The following is a 24,611-nucleotide window of genomic DNA, read 5'->3' as shown; positions in this document are numbered from 1 at the left end:
CGTAGCATCAGGGTCTTTTCCAATGGGTCAACTCTTTGCATGAGGTGGCCAAAGTATTGGAGTTTCAGCTTCAACATCAGTCCTTCCAGTGAACACCCAGAATTGATCTCCTTTAGGATAGATTGATTGGATCTCCTTGCAGTCCAAGGGACTCTCAAGAATCTTCTCCAACACCACAGTTCAAAAGCATCAATTCTGCGGCACTCAGCTTTCTTCACCATCCAACTCTCACATCCATACACCAGCATGTAAACCATCTATGGATTATGTGTTACTTACATGAAAATAGAGGTTCCATATTCTTTAGTTATTTATTCATCTAGCAAGAGGCCTGCAGTGGGGATTTTACACCTTATTAGAAATATGAAACATTAGAAGCATCTGTTTCTATAATAGCCATAGCATTTATATGTTACCGGTTACAATGAGGCTAAATGTCTTTTTTGAGGAGAAACGGTGACTCCAAATTTCACTGTAGCCATTCCTCCCGTTGGCATTAAGTTAGTCAAAAGAATCAGAGGAGGATTCTCAGTTGATAAACTCACCCTCATTTGATTCTTTGCCTTCCACTTTATCCTCCCTTTTTTTTTTATTGAAGCTTTAGCAGTTGATTATCTACTAATCTTTCATGAAAGAGAGTCTAGTAATCCAACGGGGATCCCATCCAGTTATGGCAAAATCTCATTTTACCCATACTAGAAAGTTAAGGATCCCTTGGTTGCTTTGTTCTTATTAATAGTCTTACTAATTCTAATAGTAGTCTCATTTGACCTTCTAGGAGACCTAGAAAATTATCCTCCAGCTAACACTTTCAACACTCACCCCTCACATCAAACAGAAATAATATTTGTAATTTGCATATGCTATTCTGTGATCCATTCACAATAAATAGGTGTATTATCCTTAATCTTCTCAACTGTCATTTCAGCAGTTGTCCTGACACTTTGTATATCACAACAACAAAGTGCAACATTCTGACCTCTCAGTTGATGTTTCTTTGGATTCCCAGCAGTGGACCTATTTACACTAACATTAATTGGAAGAGAGTCCACTGATTAGCGATATATTGTCAATGGAGAACTAGCATCTGTTCCATACCTTTTTGTGATTGTTGTTATTGACAATAACTTGGTAAAATGTAGAGTCTCTGTAAGAAACAGAAAGTACTATATGTCCGTAAGACTCAAGGCTGATGCTTAGCTCTCCCTTCAACACACAGAACTGGAATTCTGCTTAAACTATTTCCTGAACAATTTGTTTATGGGACATAAATGCCATCGTTAAGTGCTATACAAGCATTAAAAATTGGCATCATAAAAAGTAATAGAACTCTGTCCTTTGAGAATTGTATACCCTTCGACATATGTAGGTGTAGTATTAGGCTTTACTATATATATATTTCACGATATGTAAAATCATGAAGTATTTGATGTGTATAAGCATGTATATCATCCAATTGATATTACACGACACAGTAAACAGTTCGATCCACATTAGATTCCAGTCGGATGAATTTTTACAGGGGTCATTGAAGTCATTAATACTGTAAGGTAGATATGTGTATTAATCATATATAACATATTAAGTCATATCATTTGTTGTCAGCATGCTTGTTATTGCTGCTAATCACAGCTTAGTTATGAAGCTGTGATAAAGTATTTACTTGCCCCAAAGTGTGCCTCCTAGTTTCTGCCCCATGTTTCATGTGGATTTTTGTAAATGAACTGTAAGTTGTTTGTGGTTCTTACTTCATGGCCAATTCACCTAGAATTGCCTACTGTTTCCCTTTAAATAAGGCATCGTGACAAACTCATGACTAACTTCCATGCTCACACAGAAGTGGTTTCATGCATTTTCTCTGTTTTAAGCTTGGGTCATGTTGGGAGTCAGCTCTGGATGTCAGCACCTTTAATGCAGCCAAGCAACTCACAGCTGAAGTTAAATTGAATATTATTTACCAACATCATGAACCATAATGTATCATGGATTCAGTGCTCCTAGGACATAGAACACGACACACAGATATACACATGCTCATTTCAGATGAACAGCCTGTTTAATCATAACCTCTTACCTCCTGCTAAATATCAACCTTTGTTTGGCACCATCACCCTGCCAGACTCCCAAAACAAGGTTAACATATAACTCTATAGAATGAGATTTTTTTGAATCACCTAATGAATACATATTGCCCTTTCTTTTATAACCTAAGTTAGTAGAACTCCAACCTAGTTTTCTAAATATACTAATCAAGTACTTAAGTGTGTAAGGCTTATAGAGACAGACAATCCATAGTTCTGACATGTACTCCAAAGAAAACAAAAAATAAATTTCAAGGAGATACAACCTTACTGCTGTCAGAAGCAATGGCCATCACTTAAAAGTCTACAAATAATAAGTTCTGGAGCAGTTGTGGAGAATAAGTTCAGTTCAGTTCAGTTGCTCAGTCGTGTCCGACTCTTTGCAACACCATGGACTGCAGCACAACAGGCCACCCTGTCCATCGCCAACTCCCAGAGTTTACTCAAACTCATGTCCATTGAGTTGGTGAGGCCATCCAACCATCTCATCCTCTTTTGTCCCCTTCTCTTCCTGCCTTCAATCTTTTCCAGCATCAAGGTCTTTTCCACTGAGTCAGTTCTTCGCATCAGGTGGCCAAAGGATTGGAGCTTCAGCTTCAGCATCAGTCCTTCCAATGAATATTCATGACTGATTTCCTCTAGGACTGACTGGTTGGATCTCCTTGCTGTCCAAGGGACTCTTGAGGGTCTTTTCCAACACCACAATGCAGAAGCATCAATTCTTCAGTGCTCAGCTTTCTTTATAGTCCAACTCTCACATCCATACATGACTACTGGAAAAACCATAGCTTTGACTAGACGGACCTTTGTTGGCAAAGTAATGTCTCTGCTTTTTAATATGCTGTCTAGGTTGGTCATAGATTTTCTTTCAAGGAGCAAGCGTCTTTTAATCTCACGGCTGCAGTCACCATCTGCAGTGATTCTGAAGCCCAAGAAAATAAAATCTCTCACTGTTTCCATTGTTTCCCCATCTATTTGCCATGCTCTTCATTTTTTGAATGTTTCATTTTAAGCCAGATTTTTCACTCTCCTCTTTCATCAAGAGGCTCTTCAGTTCCTCTTAGCTTTCTGCCATAAGGGTGGTGTCATCTGCATATCTGAGGTTATTGATATTTCTTCTGGCAATCTTGATTCCATCTTGTGCTTCATCCAGCCTGGCATTTCCCATGATGTACTCTGCATATAAGTTAAATAAACAGCATGACAGTATACAGTCTCGACATACTCCTTTCCCAACTTGGAACCATTCTGTTGTTCCATGTCCGGTTCTGGCTGTCTGTTGGTTCTTGACCTGCATACAGATTTCTCAGGAGGCAGGTCAGGTAGTCTGGTGTTCCCATTTCTTGAAGAGTTTTTCACAGTTTGTTGTGATCTACACAGTCAAAGGCTTTAGCGTAGTCAATGAAGGAGAAGTAGATGTTTTTCTGGAATTCTCTTGTTTTTTTCTATGATCCAGTAGATGCTGGCAATTTGATCTCTGGTTCATCTGCCTTTTCTAAATCCAGCTTGAATGTCTGGGAGTTCTCAGTTCACATACTGTTGAAGCCTCTCTTGGAGAATTTTGATCATTATTTTGCTAGCGTGTGAAATGAGTGCAATTGTGTGGTAAACATTCTTTGGCATTGCCTTTCTTTGGAATTGGAATGAAAAGTTTTCCAGTCCTGTGGCCATTGCTGAGTTTTCCAAATTTGCTGACATATTGAGTGCAACACTTTCACAGCATCATCTTTCAGGACATGAAATAGCTCAACTGGAATTCCATCACCTCCACTAGCTTTGTTCAAAGTGACACTTCTAAGGCCCACCTGACTTCGCACTCCAGGATGTCTGGCTCTAGGAGAGTGATCACACCATTGTGGTTATCTCTGTCATGAAGATCTTTTTTGTATAGTTCTTCTGTGTATTCTTCTTAATTCTTCTGTGTACCTCTTCTTAATATCTTCTGCTTCTGTTGGGTTCATACCATCTCTGTTCTTTATTAAGGCCATCTTTGCATGAAACGTTCCCTTAGTATCTCTAATTTTCTTGAAGCGATCTCTAGTCTTTCCCATTCTTTTGCTTTCCTCTATTTGTTTGCATTGATTACTGAGGAAGAATTTCTTGTCTCTCCATGCTATTCTCTGGAACTCTGCATTCAGACGGAGATATCTTTTTTTTATTTTCTTTGCCTTTTGCTTCTCTTCTCAGGTATTTGGAAGGCTTCCTTAGAAGGCCATTTTGCATTTTTGTATTTCTTTTTCTTGGGGATTGTCTTGATCACCGCCTCCTGTACAATGTTACAACTCTATCTATTGTTCTTCAGGCACTCTATCAAATTTAACCTGATTAGAAGTTAAGAAGTGAAGTGAAGTCGCTCAGTCGTGTCCGACTCTTTGTGACCCCATGAACTGTAGCCTACCAGGCTCCTCCATCCATGGGATTTTCCAGGCAAGAATACTGGAGTGGGTTGCCATTTCCTTCTCCGGGAGATCTTCTTGACCCAGGGACTGAACCCAGGTCTCCTGCATTGTAGGCAGATGCTTTACCATCTGAGCTACCAGGAAAGTCCGTGATTAGGGTCCTGATTAATCTGAGTAGGGTCCCATTTAATTCCTATGCATTTGTCATCAGTTGTTGAAAACCATTGTTTCATTAAAAATGAAACAATGTCTGCCTTTGTGAAACAGTGTTTTGTCTAGAAGCATGTATGTATTTTTGAGTATTTCATCCAATTTGATTTAAATGCATATGTTTATGATAGTATGATAATGTTTTATGTGCTGCTGCTTTGTACTGAGAAGAGACATTGGGAAATGTGAGCTTCCAGCTTTGTTTCTCATTTTTAGGGGTACATAGGAAAATAATATGACTGTTAGAATCAGCTTTTGTATTTTTCGCAAATTTTAATTGAGATCACATTGAATCTGGAGATGTTTGTGTGAATTAAAGTCATACTAAGTATGTTAACTCAAAACAATACCATAGATGATCTCATATTTATTAAGGGTTAGGTTAAGGGTGGAGAAGGCAATGGCACCCTACTCCAGTACTCTCGCCTGGAAAATCCCATGGGCAGAGGAGCCTGATAGGCTGCAGTCTGTGGGGTCGCTAAGAGTCGGACACAACTGAGCGACTTCACTTTCACTTTTCACTTTCATGTATTGGAGAAGGAAATGGCAACTCACTCCAGTGTTCTTGCCTGGATGGGGGAGTCTGGTGGGCTGTCGTCTATGAGGTCGCACAGAGTCGGACACGACTGAAGTGACTTAGCAGCAGCAGCAGCAAGCGTCTTTTAACTGCATGGCTGCAGTCACCATCTGCAGTGATTTCCGAGCCCCCCAAAATTAACTCTGCTGCTGTTTCCACTGTTTTCCCATCTATTTGCCATGAAGTGATGAGGCCAGATGCCATGATCTTAGTTTTCTGAATGTTGAGCTTTAAGCCAACTTTTTCACTCTCCTCTTTCACTTTCATCAAGAGGCTCTTTAGTTCTTCTTCCCTTTCTGCTATAAGGATGGTATCATCTGTATATGTGAGGTTATTGATATTTCTCCCAGCAATCTTGATTCCAGCTTGTGCTTCATCCAGCCCAGCGTTTCTCAGGATGTACTCTGCATATAAGTTAAATAAGCAGGGTGACAATATGCAGCCTTGACATATTCCTTTTCTTATTTGGAGCCAGTCTGTTGTTCCATGTCTAGTTCTAATGGTTTCTTCTGGACCTGCATACAGGTTTCTCAAGAGGCAGGTCAGGTGGTGTGGTATTCCCATCTCTTTCAGAATTTTCCAGAGTTTTTTATGATCCACACAGTCAAAGGCTTTGGCATAGTCAATAAAGCAGAAATAGATGTTTTTCTGAACTCTCTTGCTTTTTCCTTGATCCAGCGGATGTTGGCAATTTGATCTCTGGTTCCTCTGCCTTTTCTAAATCCAGCTTGAACATCTGGAACTTCACAGTTCATGTATTGTTGAAGCCTGGCTTGGAGAAATTTGAGCATTACTTTACTAGTGTGTGAGATGAGTGCAATTGTGTGGCAGTTTGAACATTCTTTGTCATTGCCTTTCTTTGGGACTGGAATGAAAACTGACCTAACAACCTAGATGTTTTCAATTGCATATGCTTAAAGAACCAGCTTTGGAGTTTCCAAGAAAAAAGAAGTTTCATTTTAACCAATTTTCTCTGAAGTCCAAGGAATATCATGGCCATCCTGCATCAAAAAGTCATCTTTCCTTTATGTAGTCATAGTTTGATGCCTAAATTATAGACCAAATAGTGCTCAAATTGACTCTGATATCAGGGGCAGATCAGCTGATAAAAAGCTTGGATTGTCCCTCTGGAGGGAAGTGAGACCTTGGTCCCATCAGAAGAATCTGAGGGTTTAAGGGAATTTGCAGGAGTGGGGAAAGCTTCGTCCATCCTACATGTACCATAATCTTAAATAATGCTTATTTACTTTACCGAAGTAAAAAAAAAGATTATAAAAACAAATATAAATCACTGAAAGGTAAAGAAATTCATAATCTGTGATTGAAAGCTGCATTCCAAGAAAACTGTGTTCTCTTAACCTAGAGACTAGAGTAAATTCTAGTCCGGTACCAGCTTACCAGATAACAAACAAACAAAAAAACTTTACGGGTAAGCTTAGAAAAGTCTTTTCCATATATCTTGAAGTAGCAGTATTTTTGCAAAGGCATCAATGTGAAACCATAGAAGGCATGTTTAAAACCTGATTAAATTGAAATTGACAAAGTAATCTGGTCATTGCTGTGACTTGAAACACTTTAATATGATAACTAGAATTATAACTGACAGCATTTTACCAGAACATATCAGATTTTCATGAATGTCACATAATTGCTAGGATATCTATATTAGTATCATCAACCATACAATATAACTTGGGAAGATTCATCACTCCTTCTGACAACACTTCCCATGGAGTTTAACAGGCCAAATGAACTAAGGTTGTTTAATATCTCTCTTTGGGAGGTCTCAGGGGCCCTCTGAAGAATCCCAAAGTTAGCTAGAAGTCAATTATTTAGGAAGGTTTGTTCATAAATATTAAAAGGGTTTATAACAGTCAGGTAGGATCACATACGTCACTGTGAAACAATACTTACCCACTTAGCCAAAGTTAACAAAAGATTTCAAAGGTAAACCTAGAACAGACCATTTAAGAGGTAAAGAAACTTAAAATCCATCAGCAAAGGCAGTTCAGCATCTCAGGGAAACTTGTTCTAGGCACAAAGCTCTTTTCTGGAGGCCCACTTTCCATAAAACCTCCTTATCCCTTTCTGTACCCATTCCTTTGCTTCTCTCATCCTGAAACTGCCAGAAACTGTAAGTCAGAACTACTTCGTTTTCCTTCATAAAGTGTGATTTCATTCCTCATACCTTCTTTAATAACAAGACATACATTTTCCTTAAGCAACCAAGAACTGACTTTTATATTGGCATTCTATAGATTGGTGAACATACGTATCAGTGATACTATCTAAAAAATTTTTGCTTTCTTACAGTGAACATCTCAGGATGGCACCAGACACTATTCATGGATAGTCAAACATCTCTTTAGTTTCTGTGTAAGAGGAAGGACCTGTCAAGTAGTGAATGTTTCAGAACCTTAATTTATGTGGAAATGACCTAGCTACTCAATACACTGTCACCACTTAGTTTAGCACAACGGTAGAAATTCAGGTAACCAAAATCTGGAGCAACTATTGTAAGTTCAGTTCAGTTCAGTTGCTCAGTCGTGTCTGACTCTTTGCGACCCCACGGACTGCAGGGTGCCAGGCTTCCCTGTCCATCAGCGACTCCCAGGGCTTGCTCAAACTCATGTCCATGGAGTCAGTGATGCCATCCAACCGTCTTATCCTCTGTCGTCCCCTTCTCCTCTGCCTTCAATCGAGACTATTATAGACAGATATTTTAAAGTATAATTATTTTTAATAGTTTATCTAAAAGCTCATATCGCATTTACATTTTTTAGGAAGTTTTTTGTTTGTTTGTTTTTAGAGGTACTTTTTTTGTTGACAAGCTTGTGACAGATATAACAATATAGCAATATTTAACTTATAATAAACCTAGTCACTATAAAAATTTTATGCTTAACGTTAATGACTCAGACATGTCTATATTAGAGTAGTGAAAAAAAAATACTAGATATTTAATATTGACTATTTCCCAGTTCACATGAATCTAAAATTCATTTAGGTCAATTTTTTCTTGTATTTAGAACTGTTTGATTTGTAAGGGCTTCCTTTTCTTTAGATTATTTAAATAAGAACTCACTTACAACTTCAGCAAATTATCAAAAAACAGAAGACTCACACTGAGACATACATAAATCCACACAGACGGACAGACAGAGATCTTCTAGTTTTCCGCCTAAGAGTTAAAATATCTCTTTGACCTCCTTTTTTTGGGGGGGGGGTGGCCCTTGAAGTTCTCATTTGCCCAAGGCTGAGGTCTCAGGCAAAGTGGGCAGTGTTTTTCAAGGAAAGGGTTAACTTCAAGCTTTTCCCTAGGCAGGCCTTCTTTTAACAAGCTAACTGTTCTTAACTGCATATGCAAAAGAACCAGCTTTACAATTTTCAAGAAAAAATTTCTTTTTATTTTAACCAATTTTCTCTGGTTCTATAGAGTATCATGGCCATCCTAGGTCAGGTCATCTTTCCTTTCTGTAGTCATAGTTTTATCCCTGAATTATAGACAGATCAGCGGATAGAAAGCTCGGGCCGTCTTGGTGGGGTGGATTTGCTCACGGATGGATGTCACCTGGCGGCAGTAGCGAGGCCCGCGGGCCTCTCCTCGGAGCGGGCGTGTGGGCGGAGCACACCTGGCCGCGTCGGGGGCGGAGCGCGCCTCCTCCGAGCTCCTAGGCTGTGGGTCCCGGGTCTCAGGGGTCTCCATTGCGGCCGCGAACGGCCATTTCGTGGGCTCCTGGGTCCCCGTCGATCGGCATCCAGTGAGCGGAGCGGAGGGGTGCGGACCACAGGTAAGGGAACTGGGGCTCGGTGGCGCAGGGCGGAGCAGGGAACCACGTATCCCGCCCTGTCTGCTGGCACAGTCTCGGAGCCCCCTAACCTGGCGGTCGCAGAAAGGCCTCGCCATTGGGGTCAAGGCCTTTACCACTTTACCCCGTCGCGTAAAGCTCAGACCCGCGCGGTTTTCCCAAGCAGCCTAGTGCCCGCAGCGAGGTCCCCAGGAAGTCCAAGGGATTTATGCTGCCTGGTGATTTCACCTGCTGGCACTCCACAACCCTTCCTCTGGCCGGCTGGCCCAGCCCTGCTTCCGGCAGTTTGCAGCCCAGCGGGCCCTTGACCACCTTCTGGGATGGGAAAGGGAGGGGTCCACGAATTGCACCCTAGAAACTTAGTAGGGTGCATGGATTTGAAAACCTGGTGGCCACCCAGGCGGAAAAGAAGGGAGGAGGGGACCTGGCTGCCCTTTCATGGTGGCATCTGTGGCTGTCCTGCTGAGAGGGGCCTTTCCATGGGGACCCTGTGCAATAAGTGTGGTGTTTTGGAACTGAATAATTAGAACGTGTAAAATTTTTAAATCATGTGGTGCTTTAATAAAAAAAAAAAAGCTCCAAGTTTTTTGCAAATTGAGGTCTAAATATTGAAGGCCTATTTTCCTTCCACTGTGGCATTCTATGAAGAAATGTGCGTCTTTTTAAGAAAAGAGTCAGAAAAGTGAGGGAAACAGAAAACCCAGAGGTGCCCCTGTAGTTTGGTGAAGGCCTTAGGAGGTCACTCGTAAATGCTGCTGGCTGGCGGGAGGCAGTCTCTTCCCGTGGCTGATGGGCACAGAGCTCTGCAGGCTTGTCCTTCGCATGGATGTTCTTGTTTGTGGAAATCCAGCTCGGAGCCATCTCCTGATGTGTGAGAATTTCCCAGACTAGACCCCTAGGCAAATCCGGCAGGGCCAGGGACTCCTTCCTTCATTGCCTGTTTGACTGAAAAGCAGCAATGCCATATTTTTCTTTAAATCTGATCCATCATCCAGGCCTTGGAGTAATATTTCCCATCCCTCTCAATAGGCTTGGGTTCCAGGATTGAATTATAGTCAGTTGTCCATGATTTTACAGATGAGGAAACTGAGACCCAGAGAGGGTGGAGGATGGTCCAAGGGAGAATGGGATATCCTTCCAGGAACCCTGGCTCCTGGGTTTGTAATGAGCTTCCTACCCAGCATGGTCATTAATTGGCAAGTGTTGACATTGAGAATAAACTATTGGTGGAAGTGTAAAAGGCTTTTTTAAAGAATGTGCCTACCAGCTGTGCATCTTATGGAGTATTTTCATTATACTCCCCAACCCTTGGAACGTGCTGGGCACAGGGCAGATGCTTCATCATTTTTATTGAATAAGTTCAATTTCACACATTTATATCCATAGTGTCAGCAACACCATGAGGTATATTAGAACAGTGATCGTCACAGTTGGTGCTTCACAGATCAGTAAAGAAAGAAAACATTTTCTTAAAGACTGTAACAGAATTGCTAAGTTTTAAGTTTATCCCACAAGGATATTAAAAAAAAAAATGAAACAAATCTCTCCGATCATCACCAAGGCTATCGGAGGTCTGTTGAGGACCCCATGCAAGGGAGGTTCTACCTCTTGGGACACCTCTGCTTCAGCATCTCCCTAAGCCAGCAGCCTGGGACAGCTGAGTGCGCTTGAAGTTCCTTCCTTGACCTCGGGAGTTTTTCTGGAAGACAGTTTTTTGACCGACAGGGGTGGGGGAGGTTTTGGGATGTTTCAAGTGCCGTCCGTTTACCGTGCGCTCTATTTCTATTTCTGTTCCCTGGTGGCTCAGTTGGTAAAGAGTCTGCCTGCAACGCGGAGACCTGGGTTCAATCCCTGGGTCGGGAAGATCTCCTGAAGAAGGAAATGACCGCCAACTCCAGTATTCTTGCCTGAAGAATTCAATGGACTGAGGAGTCTTGTGGGCTACAGTCCATAGGGTCACAAAGGGTTGGCTGAGTGAGCGGGCACTTGTTTCTATTATTATTTCATCAGCGCCACCTCAGATCATCAGGCATCAGATCCTAGAGGGGGTCCCCGTTTTAGTTCCCTCTTTCGTCTTCTACTCTTCTACGTAGCTCCAGCCTGCTTCCTCCTCCTCTTCCATCTGCAGAACTACCTGCTGGGCTTCTCTGAACGTGGCTAAGAGTCTCCTTCCCTCACTTCCTTTTCTCTGAGCCTCCTCTTTTCTCCTAACTGGGTTTCCCTGATCTCCATTCAGGCACTTTTGCCCCAGGTGGTGCTAGTGGTAAAGAACCTACCTGCCAATGCAGGAATTCGATCCCTGGGTTGGGAAGATCCCCTAGAGGAGAGCATGACAACCCACTCCAGTATCCTTGCCTGGAAAATTCCCCTGGACAGAGGAGCCTGGCGGGCTCTGACAGTCAGACATGACTGAAGCGACTTAGCACAGCACACCGGAGGCCCTTTGAACTGCAGACTCATGTGATTGTTTTGCCTCCTTGGAGTCCCTTGTCACTCCACGTGTATGTTAGGGTCAGCTTGTGTATTGCTTCCTAAAGGCCTCCAGAGGGTAACAGGCAGGAAGGCCAGGGGTCTCCGGACAGAGGGAACAGGCTGCAAGTGTCAAATGTTTTTTTTTCTCTCTCTCTTAAGAGGCGAGAGGAAAAAAACTAGTGTTGCATTTTTTGCCCTTCTGTATACAAATTTAAAAGGAAGTTTCTCTTAAAAATCTGTGTTGCCATGACGACTCCTGGCTCCACCTGAACTTAACTTTTCTCAAACCTTGAGGTAAGCAATGCATTTTTCTTATGGAAATGTTTGTCTTAAGGTATGTTAATGTGCTATGTATTTACCCTAGACTCTGTCTTCTAGTCGGTTCTCCTAAAGGCTCAGAACCGACTTGACAAACCAGTATGTTTTACTCATCCCTTGTTCTCCTAATCTATGTTAATGAAACAATATATTTGCTTGGAAATCTGCCTTTCTTCAAGATTCAGGTCAATCATTTTATGGCCTGGGATGACTCACCTGCTGCCAATGTTATCTCAATGCTTGTTGTGGGTGAGGGGCCTGGTGCCGTTCTCTGAGACGTTGCCTTTCTTTAATTAGCGGACTGTTAGTGGCTGTATAACATCTGGCTAAAGACTAGCAGGGGGTACTCTTTCTGCCCCCTTCTGATGTCTGTGTCAGCAGCTTTCTCTCTTTTATACTTTAATAAAACTATGACACAAAAGCTCTGAGCGATCAAGCTTCGTCACTGGCCCTGGATTGAATTCTCCTCTGGAGGCCAAGAATCCTGGCATCTTTCGTGGTTTAGCAACAACCTTTCAGCCTTTTGTAATTCATATTGAATCTTCATTTCAGATTGAAGATGCATTCCATGGTATTGCCATCTTAAGTCTTTCCATCGCTATGGAATATCTGTACATGTATTTAGGATATTTTCCAGCAATCGTGTATAATTTACAGTGTGCCAGTTTTGTCATCCTCATTACATCTGTGACAAATTATTTTATTAATGCTGACATTATTGAAAGGGAATTGTTTTTTTAAATTCCTTTTCAGATTGTTATTTGCTAGTGTATACAGATAAAACTGTGCAATCATTCATTTTCATCATTTTGGACAGCTTGATAGTTGTCTTTACTTTCTCATAATTTAAGATTACCCTGGTTTATATACTTACTGTCTCACCCCTAGTCTCAGTCATTTCTTCAAAGAACTTCTGTCCTTTTTTTTTTTAACATTAAATTATTTTTGACTATGCTGGGTCTTTGTTGCTAGATGTCTAGTTGTAGTGAGCAGAGGCTACCCTCTAGTTGCCGTCCCATGACTTCTCAGACGAGATCGGGCGCGTTCAGGGTGGTATGGCCGTAGACCGTCCCATGACTTCTCATTGAAGTGCTTTCTCTGGTTGCAGAACTTGGGCTCTGGAGCATGCAAGCTTCAATAGTTGTACGGGGGCTTAGTTGCCCCTGGGCAGGTGGAATCTTCTGGGACCAGGGATTGAACCCGTGTTCCCTGCATTGATTGGTAGGCAGATTCTTTACCGTCGGGCCACCAGGGACGTTTCCTGTTCCCTTTTTATTAGAGAATGATATTTAAAACATACATGTAGGAGCTAAATATGCTCAGCTGACAATACATGGAAATATATACATGTATTCCAGCTTGCCTTTGGACATATTCAGTTAAAGGTAATTTGTGATGATGTCTCCACCCTGATCCACCATGACATGGATATTGTAACCTTTCCTTTTGTGTATCTGTAACTTCCCATTCCAACGGTAAGATACCTGGCTTCCACCACTTGTCATGTATAGAATTCAGTGCTTGTCCCATGGGGTTACTGAAAAAACTGTCAGACTGTCTTCCAAAGGGGGCTGTGCATGCATCCCACCAGTGTCTTGAGTGTGTTTTTGTCTGATAGTTTACTATCAGTATACCCTCCGTGGCCAGGCATCTATTTCAATCTTTACCAGTTATGAATGGGCTTGTTTGCTCTAGCCTTCTTGGACAATTTGAGTTCAGATTCTTTGTCAGACATGCATTTTTTAGGAAAACGATTTTATTTGTTTTTGGCTGTTGGGTCTGTGTGGGCTTTTCCCTAGTTTTGGTGAGCATGGGCCATAACTAGTGGTGTGCGGGCTCCTCACTGCAGTGGCTCCTCTTGTTGTGGGGCACAGGCTCACGGGCTTCAGTAGTTGCAGTATGTGAGCTCGGCGTTGTGGCTCCAGGATCTGGAGCACAGGCTCCGCAGTTGTGGCACACGGGCTTAGTCACTCCATAGCATGTGGGATCGTCCCACACCAGGGATCACACCTGCATCTCCAGCACTGGCAGGCGGATTCTTGACCACGGAGCCACCAGGGCATATTTTAGATTCTAGTTTTCCACACATGTATCTGGTGAGAGAGGCCAGGATGAAGAGGCCTGGCAGCTGGGAGTCCTCAGCCACAGTTCTGGCTGTGCTATCAAAAGCTCTGGGGCTTTTGGCGAGCGCCTCAACTTTCCTGGGACTGTTTCCTCCCCTCAGAAATGCCCTGCTGTTGGACTGTAGCCACCAAGCTCCTCTGTCCCCGGGATTTCTGAGGCCGGAATACTGGAGGGGGTGCCATTTCCTTCTCCACAAGACAGCATTTTGAAGATATTTTCTCCTGGGTGTTGGTTTTGATGAAGGAAGGGGGACCCCTTCCGGGGCTTGAGAGTGGGTTCTTGTCTGACCCTTGGAAGTGAGTTGTCCGAGGCCGGAGCGCTGTCCAAGCGAGAGGCTTGATTGGGAAGGGCTGCCGGGGCGGAGGGCGGGAGGGCGAGGGAAACGGAGAGAACTGCTCTGCCACGCGGCTCACAGTCTCAGGTTTTAGGTCATTGGGTTAGTTTCTGGTTGTCTGTTGCCCGTCATTCTGAATTGGGATCCTTCCTGGGGGCACACGCATCCCTCAGCTGAGACGGATTCCAGCGAGGAGGATCCTGGGAGGTTGGTAGGCCCTCTGGACTGGAGTCCCCCATCTCCTTTTGACCTCTCCAGAGTCCTGGTTGGTGGTAGCTGGTTAGTTCCTGGCTCCTTACCAGGACCTCCTGTTGTAAGACGACTCCTGCAAGTGTTTTCTCTTCTCTGGGGCCTGGCAACGGCGGGTGGTCAGTGGTTCGTTTAACAGTTTGTCTTTTGGTTCTCTCGAGTAAGGTCTTTCACAGAGTAAGTGTATAAAATTGTACGAGTCAATGTTTTAAGTAATTTATATTCATAATTTGGTAAGTTGGCTTTTTTGTTGTGTGTTAGAACTCATCACCAGACCAAAGGTCATGTAGGTGTTTTGTTGTTTTCTAAAATTTTTATAGTTTTTAAAATTGAATTATGGTGTTGCAAAGTTTGTGTTTATGTTCATTTCATTCCATATGTTTTTTTTTAACAGTTATTTATTTTCAGGTGATTGATCATTGTTTGACAGTGTTGGTTTGATCTGTCACACATCGACACGAATTAACCCTAAGTGTACGGTTGTCCCCTCGCTCTTGAATCTCCCTCCCACGTCCCCCCCATCCCCACCTCTCCAGGGAATTTTTGGCTGCACTGAGTCTTTGTTGTGCCCGGGCCTTTTCTAGTTGTGGTCGTGGGGCTGCTCCTAGTTACGGCATGTGGGCTTCCCTTGGAAGTGGCCTCTCTTGCTGTGGAGCATGGGCTTCTAGGCTCTTGGGCTCAGTAGAAAATATTTTAAAAATACTTTTTCCTGATGCATGAGTATAGGATATTTTTCTTTTCTGTTTTCAATTTCTTTATCAATGCCCTATAGTTTTCTGATTATAGGTCTTTTATGTCTTTGGTTAAATTTACTCCTAGATAGTTTTTTTTTTCTTGAATTGTGAATGGGATTGTTCTCTTATTCTTTTTGATGGTTTGTTATTCATGTATAGAAACAATTGATTTGTGTGTATTCCATTTTTTTTTTTTTTGCTGAATTTATCTTTTAACATATTTTTTGAAATAATGTAAAAGATTGTGAAGCTAAAATCTCACTGTTTCTCCTGCAATCCAGATCATCCACAGGACCCACGCCTTAGTGGCTACTAACACCCTTTTCCCACGATGCCTCTTAATACTAATACCATATGGACTCCTACAAGGGAAATAAGTGTCACAACTTTGGTTGAACTTGGTCTGGTAAGTCTTGGCCTCTATAACAAAGTCTGATGCCTGTCTTGCTTGAGTTCTTGAATGGTATTGTCATGGTTGTTTTGAAAAGTAACTCACTTTCCACTAATTTAAAATGTACAGAAAGGTTTTAATAATGGCAAAAAGTACTCATATTTGCAAATGCACACAAAGTGTTCAGTGTGTTTTACCCAAAACAGTGACACTCTCCTGAGGAGCCAACACCTAGCCCCCCCATGAGGAAAGCAGGAATTCTGTGTTATGGTTTAATACCCAGGCCGCTTCCACCGTCACCTGCTGCCCCAACTGTGTGAAGATACCTTTTTCCATCCTGATCCAGTTTTCTTTTCCTGGAACCATTACTGAGTTTTCCCCTCATTTGGACAGCCTTGATGGATTTAAAGCAGATTAGATGAATATGGGATCTGGGTGGCCTATTATGGTACGGCTTTTCTCACTAAGGACATTTTTAATATTCATTTATGTTGTAACAATTATGACCACTACACTTTTTTCTCATTGTCATTAAAAATACAAAACGTGGCATTAACCATTTAATTCATTTTAAGTATGTAGTTTTGTGATGTTAATTACTTTCACATGGTTGCACAAATAAGTTAAATAATGTGTGTACCTTGTGTGTGCATGGGAGATACTCATATACATATATGAAGTGAAGTGAAGTTGCTTAGTCGTGTCCGACTCTTTGCGACCCCATGGACTTTATATATACACACACAGACACACACCACAGCCACACACCACAGCCACACACACACATCTTTATCCATTCATCAGCTGTTGGACAGGTAGGTTGCTTTTACATCTTTGCTGTTGTGAATAGTGCTGCTATGAACATAGTGGTGAATGTGTCTTTTTGAATTATAGCTTTGCCTGGATATATGCCCAGGAGTGGGATTGCTAATTCATATGGCAACTTTTTAGTTTTTTGAGGATCCTCCATACTGTTTTCCACAGTGGCTGCATCAGTTCCCACCAACAGTGTAGGAGATTTCATTTTCTCCACCCCCTCACCAGCATTTGTTATTTGTAGACATTTTATCGATGACATTCTGATGACTATGAGGTGATACCTCATTGTGGTTTTGATTTGTATTGCTTTAATAATCAGCGTGTGAAGTGTCTATTTATGTGCCTGTTGATCAACTGTATGTCTTCTTTGGAGAAACGTCTATTTAGACCTGCCCATTTTTAAATTTTTTTTTTGAGATGCATGTGCTGTTTGTGTATTTTGGAAATTAGACCTTTTTGGTGGCATCATTTGCAAATACTTTTCCCCAACAATTAGTACAGGTGCTGGGACAACCAGATCCCACATGCAAAAGAACAAAGTTGGACCCCTACCTCCCTGACTATACAAAATCAAAAAATGGATCAAAAGCCTAGATGTAAGAACCAAAATTATACACCCCATAGAAGAAAACATGAGAGAAAAACTCCACGACTTTGGATTTGGCCATGATTTCTTAGATCTGCTACCAAAACCACAAACAACAAAAGACAAAAGAGATGAATTAGACTTCTTCAAAACAAAAGTTGTTGTGCACAAATGGAGTAAGGAAAAAATCCACCATCCAAAATGGCACAAGATGTTTGCAGATCATGCACCTGATAAAGGTCTGTAGCCTACAAGCCGAGACCCCGCTGGCCCAGGGGGTGCCCGTGGGGCCCCTCCCGTCCCAGGTGATAAGGGGGTTTCAGGCCCACAACACCCTTGGGCTGGACACTGGTCATTCTCAGCACCCTCAAGGAGTGTGTGCTGGAAGGTTTTGAGCACAGTTCCTTCTCATCACTGCCCTCAAAGACTGGAAGCTTCACCCTGTCTCCAGAAGAACACAGAATCTTTGCAAATCTTTGAGAACCAAGGGATCATCCTTCACTTTCTTGAAAAGTGCATCTTACTTCATAGCAGGGACCTTTTCCAATGTGGCTGCCGTGGTGTTCTCCCACCTTCTTCATTTCTCTGAAAGTGGCCGGGGCAGTTTGGGTGTCTCCAGTCCCTACACCAGGTGACAAGGCCAGGTTCTGGTGGTCCTTACTTTCACTGGATCCTAACTCAGACTCACAGGCTGAGATTGAACATGGATGCCCCTGCTTCTCCATCAAGAATTCTCATCTCCTCACCTTCTCTTTTCCTCTTGCTTTTCAGTTTCAGGTTTACCTGACATCGTCACTCACAGTTCCTGAAGAGCCCAGAGATTTCTCCTGAAGGAAAGTTTCTGAAAGATTCAGAGGGATAAATAAAGAATGCAGATGACTCCTACCTCGTGCTGATGCCTAGAGGGTGATGAGAGTGAGTGTTTTCTCATGAGAATTGTAAAATCCTCCAAGTAATAGATCATTGAGGGCATCCTTTGTCTTCCTGCTCATTCTAATAATGTTATTCTGAATTTTAATTCAGTAAAAATTTATCTTATAAATATGCCAAGGGGGAGATCCATTTAAAAATGTTACTGAAGTAACTCCAAGGGTTTTACAACAAATAGGGACACAGAACCTGAGGTCAGACACTGGCTGAGAGGTTGCCACCCTGAGCCACTGTCCCTTGGAGGGTGGAATGGCCATGACCATCCTCCGGTAGGTAAGCCTCCTCAGGCACATCCTATGTGGGACCACCGCATCACAGAATCTTAGATTGGCCAGTGGCAGGCAGCTGGCGAGAGATGAGGAAAACAGAAAGCTGCCCAGCAGCCTGGGACAACTCCTGGGCAAGGACTTAGTAAGGGTCAGCATCAGGCCGTTAGTTAGAGCCAGCATCAGGGCCTTAAAGACAGTGTCAGGACCTCGGAGATAACTTGATGGCCTTAGCAAGAGTCAGTTAAGGGTGTTCATTAGGGACACTTCAGAGACTTTATTAGGGACATACTCAGGGCCTTGGTTATGGACAGATTCAGAGGGAAATTTAGTGACAGCATAGACTATAAGGGGCAGCATCAAGGCCTAAGCTACGGACAGTGTCAAGGCTTCAGGTAAGGTTGTTCCTTAGGGATATCTCAGGGCTTTCAATAGGACCAGCGTCAGGGCTGTAGTTAGAACCAGTGTCAGGGCATTAGTTAGTGACAAAATCAGGGTGTTACTTAGGGAAAAAGTCAGGTCATTATTATTGACAGTGTCAGGGCCTTTGTGAGGAGGAGGTTCTTAACCTTATGAAGGAACAGGATCAGAGAAATAGGACCATTGTTAAGTCATGAGTTAGGGCCACAATTAAGGTGTTATATAGGGAAAGAGTTAGGTTATTAATGACAGTGTCTGGGCCTTAGGTAGAGTCCTCATCAAGACCTTAGTTAGGAAGAGCTTCAGTTCAGTTCAGTTGCTCAGTCGTGTCCAACACTTTGTGACCCCATGGACTGCAGCAGGCCAGGCTTCCCTGTCCATCACCAACTCCCAGAGCTTGCTCAAATTCATGTCCGAGTCAGTGATGCCATCCAACCATCTCATCCTCTATCATCCCCTTCTCCTGCCTTCAATCTTTCCCAGCATCAGGGTCTTTTCAAATGAGTCAGATCTTTGTAACAGTTGGCCAAAGTATTGGAGCTTCAGCTTCAGCATCTGTGCTTCCAATGACTATTCAGGACTGATTTCCTTTAGGATGGACTGATTGGATCTCCTTGCAGTCCAAGGGACTCTCAAGAGTCTTCTCCAACACCACAGTTCAAAAGCATCAATTTTTCAGCGCTCAGTTTTCTTTATAGTCCAACTCTCACATCCGTACACGACTACTGGAAAAACCATAGCTTTGACTAGATGGACTTTGGTCAGCAAAGTAATGTCTCTGCTTTTTAATATGCTGTCTAGTTTGGTCATAGCTTTTCTTCAAATGAGCAAGCCTCTTTGAATTTCATGGCTGCAGTGACCATGTGCAGTGATTTTGGAGCCCAAGACAATAAAATCCCTCACTGTTTCCATTGTTTCCCCATCTATTTGCCATGAAGTGATGGGACCGGATGCCATGATCTTATTTTTCTGAATGTTGAGTTTTAAGCCAACTTTTTCACTGTCCTCTTTCACGTTCATCAAGTGGCTCTTTAGTTCTTCTTTGCTTTCTGCCATATGGCTGGTGTCGTGTATCTGAGGTTATTGTTACTTCTCCTGGCAGTCTTGATTCCAGCTTGTGCTTTATCCAGCCTGGCATTTCGCATGATGTACTCTGCATAGAGGTTAAACAAACCAGGTGATGATATACAGCGTTGACATACTCCTTTCCCAATTGGGAACCAGTCTGTTGTCCCATGTCCAGTTCTAACTGTTGATTCTTTACCTGCATACAGATTTCTCAGGAGGCAGGTCAGGTGGTCTGGTATTCCCATCTGTTTAAGAATTTTCCACTGTTTGTTGCGATCTGCACAGTCAAAGGCTTTGGTGTGGTCAATAAAAGAAAAGTAGATACTTTTCTGGAATTCTCTTGCTTTTTTGATGATCCAACAGATGTTGGCAATTTGATCTCTACTTCCTCTACCTTTTCCAAATTCCGCTTGAACATCTGGACATTCATGGTTCATGTATTGTTGCAGCCTGGCTTAGAGAATTTTGAGCATTACTTTGCTAGCATGTGAGATGAGTGCAATTGTGATAGAATTCTAGTTGAGCTATTTCAAATCCTAAAAGATGATGCTGTGAAAGTGCTGCACTCAATATGTCAGCAAATTTGGAAAACTCAGCAGTGGCCACAGGACTGGAAAAGGTCAGTTTTCATTCCAATCCCAAAAAAAGGCAATGCCAAAGAATGCTCAGACTACCACAAAGAGTCAGACACGACAGAGCAACTGAACTGAACTGATTGAACTTGAACATTCTTTGGCATTTCCTAGTCCTGTGGTCACTGCTGACCTGAATGTCTAGTGGTTTTCCCTACTTTCTTAAATTTAAATCTGAATTGGCAATAAGGAGTTTATGATCTGAGCCACAGTCTTATGACTCAGTTTATGATCTGAGCTCCCATTCTTGTTTTTGCTGACTGTATAGAGCTTCTCCATCTTTGGCTGCAAAGGATATAATCAATCTGATTTCAGTATTGACTGTAGAGTCTTCTCTTGTGTTGTTGGAAGAGGGTGTTTGCTATGACTAGTGTGTTCTCTTGGCAAAACTCTGTTGGCAGGGCAAAGGATAACAGGAAGAGCATCAGCGACTCAGATTCAGCAGCAGGACATTAGTTAGGGCCAGCAACAGGGCCTTAAATAAGGAACTTGTTAGGACCTCAGAGATAACTTCATGGCCTGAGTAAGAGATAGTTCAGGCTGCTAGTTAGATGCACTTCAATGACTTTCTTAGGGACATAGTCAGGGCCTTAGTAATAGGATCAGGGTGTTATTTTGTGACAGCTTAGGGTATAAAGGGCAGTATCATGGCCTCAATCAGGGGCAGTGTCAGAGTTAGGGACAGGCTTAGGGCCTTCAGAAAGTATAGTTCAGGCCTTAGCTCGGGACAATGTCTGGGGCTTAGTTAAAGACAGTTTCAAGGCTTCAGTTAGAGATAACTTGAGGGGCTTAAATAAGTTCAGGCTGTTACTTAGCAGCATCTCAGGACCTTAATAGGGCTAGCGTCAGGTTCATAGTTGTTACCAGTGTCACGGTGTTTGTTAGGGACAGCATCAGAGACCTACTTCAGTACATATTCAGGGCCTTAGTTATGGACAGGATCCTGGCAAAAGGGGGGATATTGAGGGCTATTAGGGACACCATCAGGGCATTAGGATGAGTCTCAGGGTGTTATTTAGAGGCAAAATGAGGATGTTAGGGAGAGAGTCAGAAAATTGGTTACAGACAGTACCAGGCCCTCAGGCATAGACTTCTTGAAGGCCTTAGTACCCTGAAGTGAGGGAGAGCATCAGGCCGTCACCTAAATACAGCGTTAAGGGCTTAATTAGGGAGAGTGTCAGGGCCTCAGAGAAAACTTGAAGACCTTAGTAAAAGACACTTTAGACCATTTGTCCCAGGGATATTGTCAGGGTGTTCGTTACAACCAGCATCAGGGCCTTAGTTAGAGAGAGAGTTCAGAGGACAGTTTGGGAAAGCTCAGGCCACCATGGACAGCTCAGGGCCATAGTTAGTGGAGGGCCAGGGCCTGGGAGTGAAATCGAGCAGGACCCTGTGGGGCTCCTGGGCCCAGAAGCCTTTCCCATGTCCCCTGTTTCTTTGTTGGGAATAGACTCCCGGCTCCATGACCTACCCTGAGCTCCAAAGGGCAGACTGGAAGAGGTGCTAATCAGGGGAGGGAGGGGATGCAGAGAGAAGCAAAGAGCACTCAAGAAAGAGTATTCTGTCTTGGGTCAGGGTCCTGTTTCTGTCAAAAGGGATACACACAAAAATATCTCTAAACTTTTTACCCAACTAAACATCCTCTCCAGCAAAATGGAAAATTGTAGCATTCTTCATTCCAGAGAAGTTCACCAAGAGACCACCTGAGGTCAGATGAAAGGAGTTCAGGCCCTGTACACACCCTAATCCTTACAACAACCCTGCCCTTTAACCATTGCTATAAAGTGAAAGTCACTCAGTCTGTCTCTTTGTGATCCCATGGACTATACAGTCCATGGAATTCTCCAGACCAGAATATTGGCATGGGTAGCCATTCCCTTCTTCAGGGCATCTTCCCAACCCAGAGATCAAACCCAGGTCTCCTGAATTGCAGGTGGATTCTGTACCAGCTGAGCCACCAGGGAAGCCCAAGAATACTAAAGTGGGTAGCCTATCCCTTCTCCAGGGAGTCTTCCCAACCCAAGAATTGAACCAGGGTCTCCTGCATTACACGCAGATTATTTACCAGCTGAGCTACCAGGGAAGCCCATAGCTATAAAACTCCTAAGCAAGTCCTCCTGCCTTGGGGCAGTTTTTGAGGGCATGAGTTTTCTGTGTCCCTCTTTGCTAGCAAAGCAGTATAGCTATGCTTTTCTACTTCACCTGAAACTCTCTCTGAGATTCAGTTTGGCACAGGTGTACAGAGGTGGCGTTTTGGGATCAGATTTGGTGCTCATTGTCGGGCTGACTTGGGGATGGCCCCTGTGGGTCCTCTGACTTGATCAGATGCTCCAAGATTTTCTCCATGTCAGCCTCTTTCAAGAGAGTTGAAGGTTGGAGAATTCCATTAGAGGGCAGATCACCTGGCATTCTTGCCTGGAAAGGCCGAGACCAAGTCATACCCCATCTGGCAACTGGAGCTCCAGGGCAGGAGCAGACAGTGAAGAGGGACTGCCTTAGCCGCTGCCAAGACCAACTCTGCCTTGAGGACGATCCTCTTTTCATCCTGTCTGGACTGTTACAAATGTCCTACTCCAAGGAATAAGTCTGGATATAGAGTAAACTAAGTCAGGATGTAGTGACCAGAGTCACCGCAAAGTGAGAAGCCGAGTAAGGAACTGGAAAAGTGTCAGGACACAGAATCAGAATCAAAGTGTAGTCAGGTCCAGAGTAAGGGCATAGCGAGGACCAGAGTCAGGTCGTAGTGAGGACCAGCAGTCGGCCAATGAGAGGACCGTTGGCAGGCCACGAGAGGGGACTAGCGGCGGGGCCGTCGAGAGGAGCTCGGGACCCGAATCTGGCCGATGAGAGGACCTGGTGCGGGAGGGCCCACGGAGAGAACCTGGGGGGTGGGGGGAGTGGTCCGCGGAGAGGACCCTGAGGGGAGCAGTCAAGTGAACCTGGGGTGGGGAGTCGTAAGTGGACGAACGGCAGTGCACGGAGTCTGTGCAGAGGACCTCTAGTGGGCCGTCTCAGGGCATAGAGAGAGGAAAAAAGTCTGGGCCGGTCACAGGCGGCGCCAGGTCCTAGAGAGGAAAGACGTCAGGGATCAGTGAGAGGCGGCGTCAGGTCCTAGAGAGGAAAGACGTCAGGGATCAGTGAGAGGCGGCGCCAGGTCCTAGAGAGGAAAGACGTCAGGGATCAGTGAGAGGCGGCGTCCGGTCCTAGAGAGGAAAGACGTCAGGGATCAGTGAGAGGCGGCGTCGGGTCCTAGAGAGGAAAGACGTCATGGATCACTGAGAGACGGCGTCAGGTCCTAGAGAGGAACGATGTCATGGATCAGTGAGAGTCAGCGGCAGGTCCTAGAGAGGAAAGACGTCAAAGAAAGACGTCATGGAGCATTGAGAAGCGGCGTCAGGTCGTAGAGAGGAAAGGCGTCAGGGATCAGTGAGAGGCGGTGTCACGTCCTAGAGAGGAAAGACGTCATGGATCAGTGAGAGGCGGCGTCAGGTCCTAGAGAGGAAAGACATCACAGAAAGACGTCATGGAGCATTGAGAAGCGGCGTCACGTCCTAGAGAGGAAAGACGTCAAGGATGAGTGAGAGGCGGCGTCACGGCCTAGAAAGGAAAGACGTCAGGGATCAGTGAGAGGCGGCGTCAGGTCCTAGAGAGGAAAGACGTCAGGGATCAGTGAGAGGCGGCGTCAGGTCCTAGAGAGGAAAGACGTCAGGGATCAGTGAGAGGCGGCGTCAGGTCCTAGAGAGGAAAGACGTCAGGGATAAGTGAGAGGCGGCGTCAGGTCCTAGAGAGGAGAGACATCAGGGAGCCGTGAGAGGCGGTGTCGGGTCCTAGAGAGGCCGACGTCATGGATCATTGAGAGGCGGTGTCGGGTCCTAGAGAGGAAGACGTCAGGGAGCAGTGGGAGGGGGCGTCAGGTCCTAGAGAGGAAAGGCGTCACAGAAAGACGTCATGGATCATTGAGAGGCGGCGTCAGGTCCTAGAGAGGAAAGACGTCGGGGAATCAGTGAGAGGCGGCGTCAGGTCCTAGAGAGGAAAGTCGTCACAGAAAGACGTCATGGATCATTGAGAGACGGCGTCAGGTCCTAGAGAGGAAGACCTCAGGGATCAGTGAGAGGTGGCGTCACGTCCTAGAGAGGAAAGTGTGGGTCACGGCTTGGGGAGTGAACAAAAAAGAGCTACTCTTAAGCAAAAC

At 44.0% G+C, this 24,611-nt stretch overlaps 2 long non-coding RNA genes across 2 annotated transcripts; one reads left to right on the top strand and one right to left on the bottom strand.

The window, feature by feature from the left end:
* Nucleotides 1-8,936: 8,936 nt before the first annotated feature.
* LOC145524210 (uncharacterized) lies at nt 8,937-17,988 on the top strand. Its single transcript, XR_014067315.1, has 3 exons — nt 8,937-9,058; nt 15,589-15,713; nt 17,875-17,988. It is a non-coding gene; the product is annotated as an uncharacterized LOC145524210 (long non-coding RNA).
* Nucleotides 15,814-23,509, bottom strand: LOC145524211 (uncharacterized). Its single transcript, XR_014067316.1, has 2 exons — nt 22,622-23,509; nt 15,814-17,944 (listed from the first exon to the last, which is right to left on the bottom strand). It is a non-coding gene; the product is annotated as an uncharacterized LOC145524211 (long non-coding RNA).
* Between the last annotated feature and the right edge of the window lie 1,102 nt (nt 23,510-24,611).

Source organism: Giraffa tippelskirchi, chromosome 10 (genome assembly GCF_054371585.1).
Source record: "Giraffa tippelskirchi isolate mGirTip1 chromosome 10, T2T-mGirTip1v1.2.pri, whole genome shotgun sequence".
In the NCBI taxonomy this organism is placed as follows: domain Eukaryota; kingdom Metazoa; phylum Chordata; class Mammalia; order Artiodactyla; family Giraffidae; genus Giraffa; species Giraffa tippelskirchi.
Note: the sequence above shows the minus strand (reverse complement) of the source record. Positions and strands in the feature narration are given on the sequence as shown.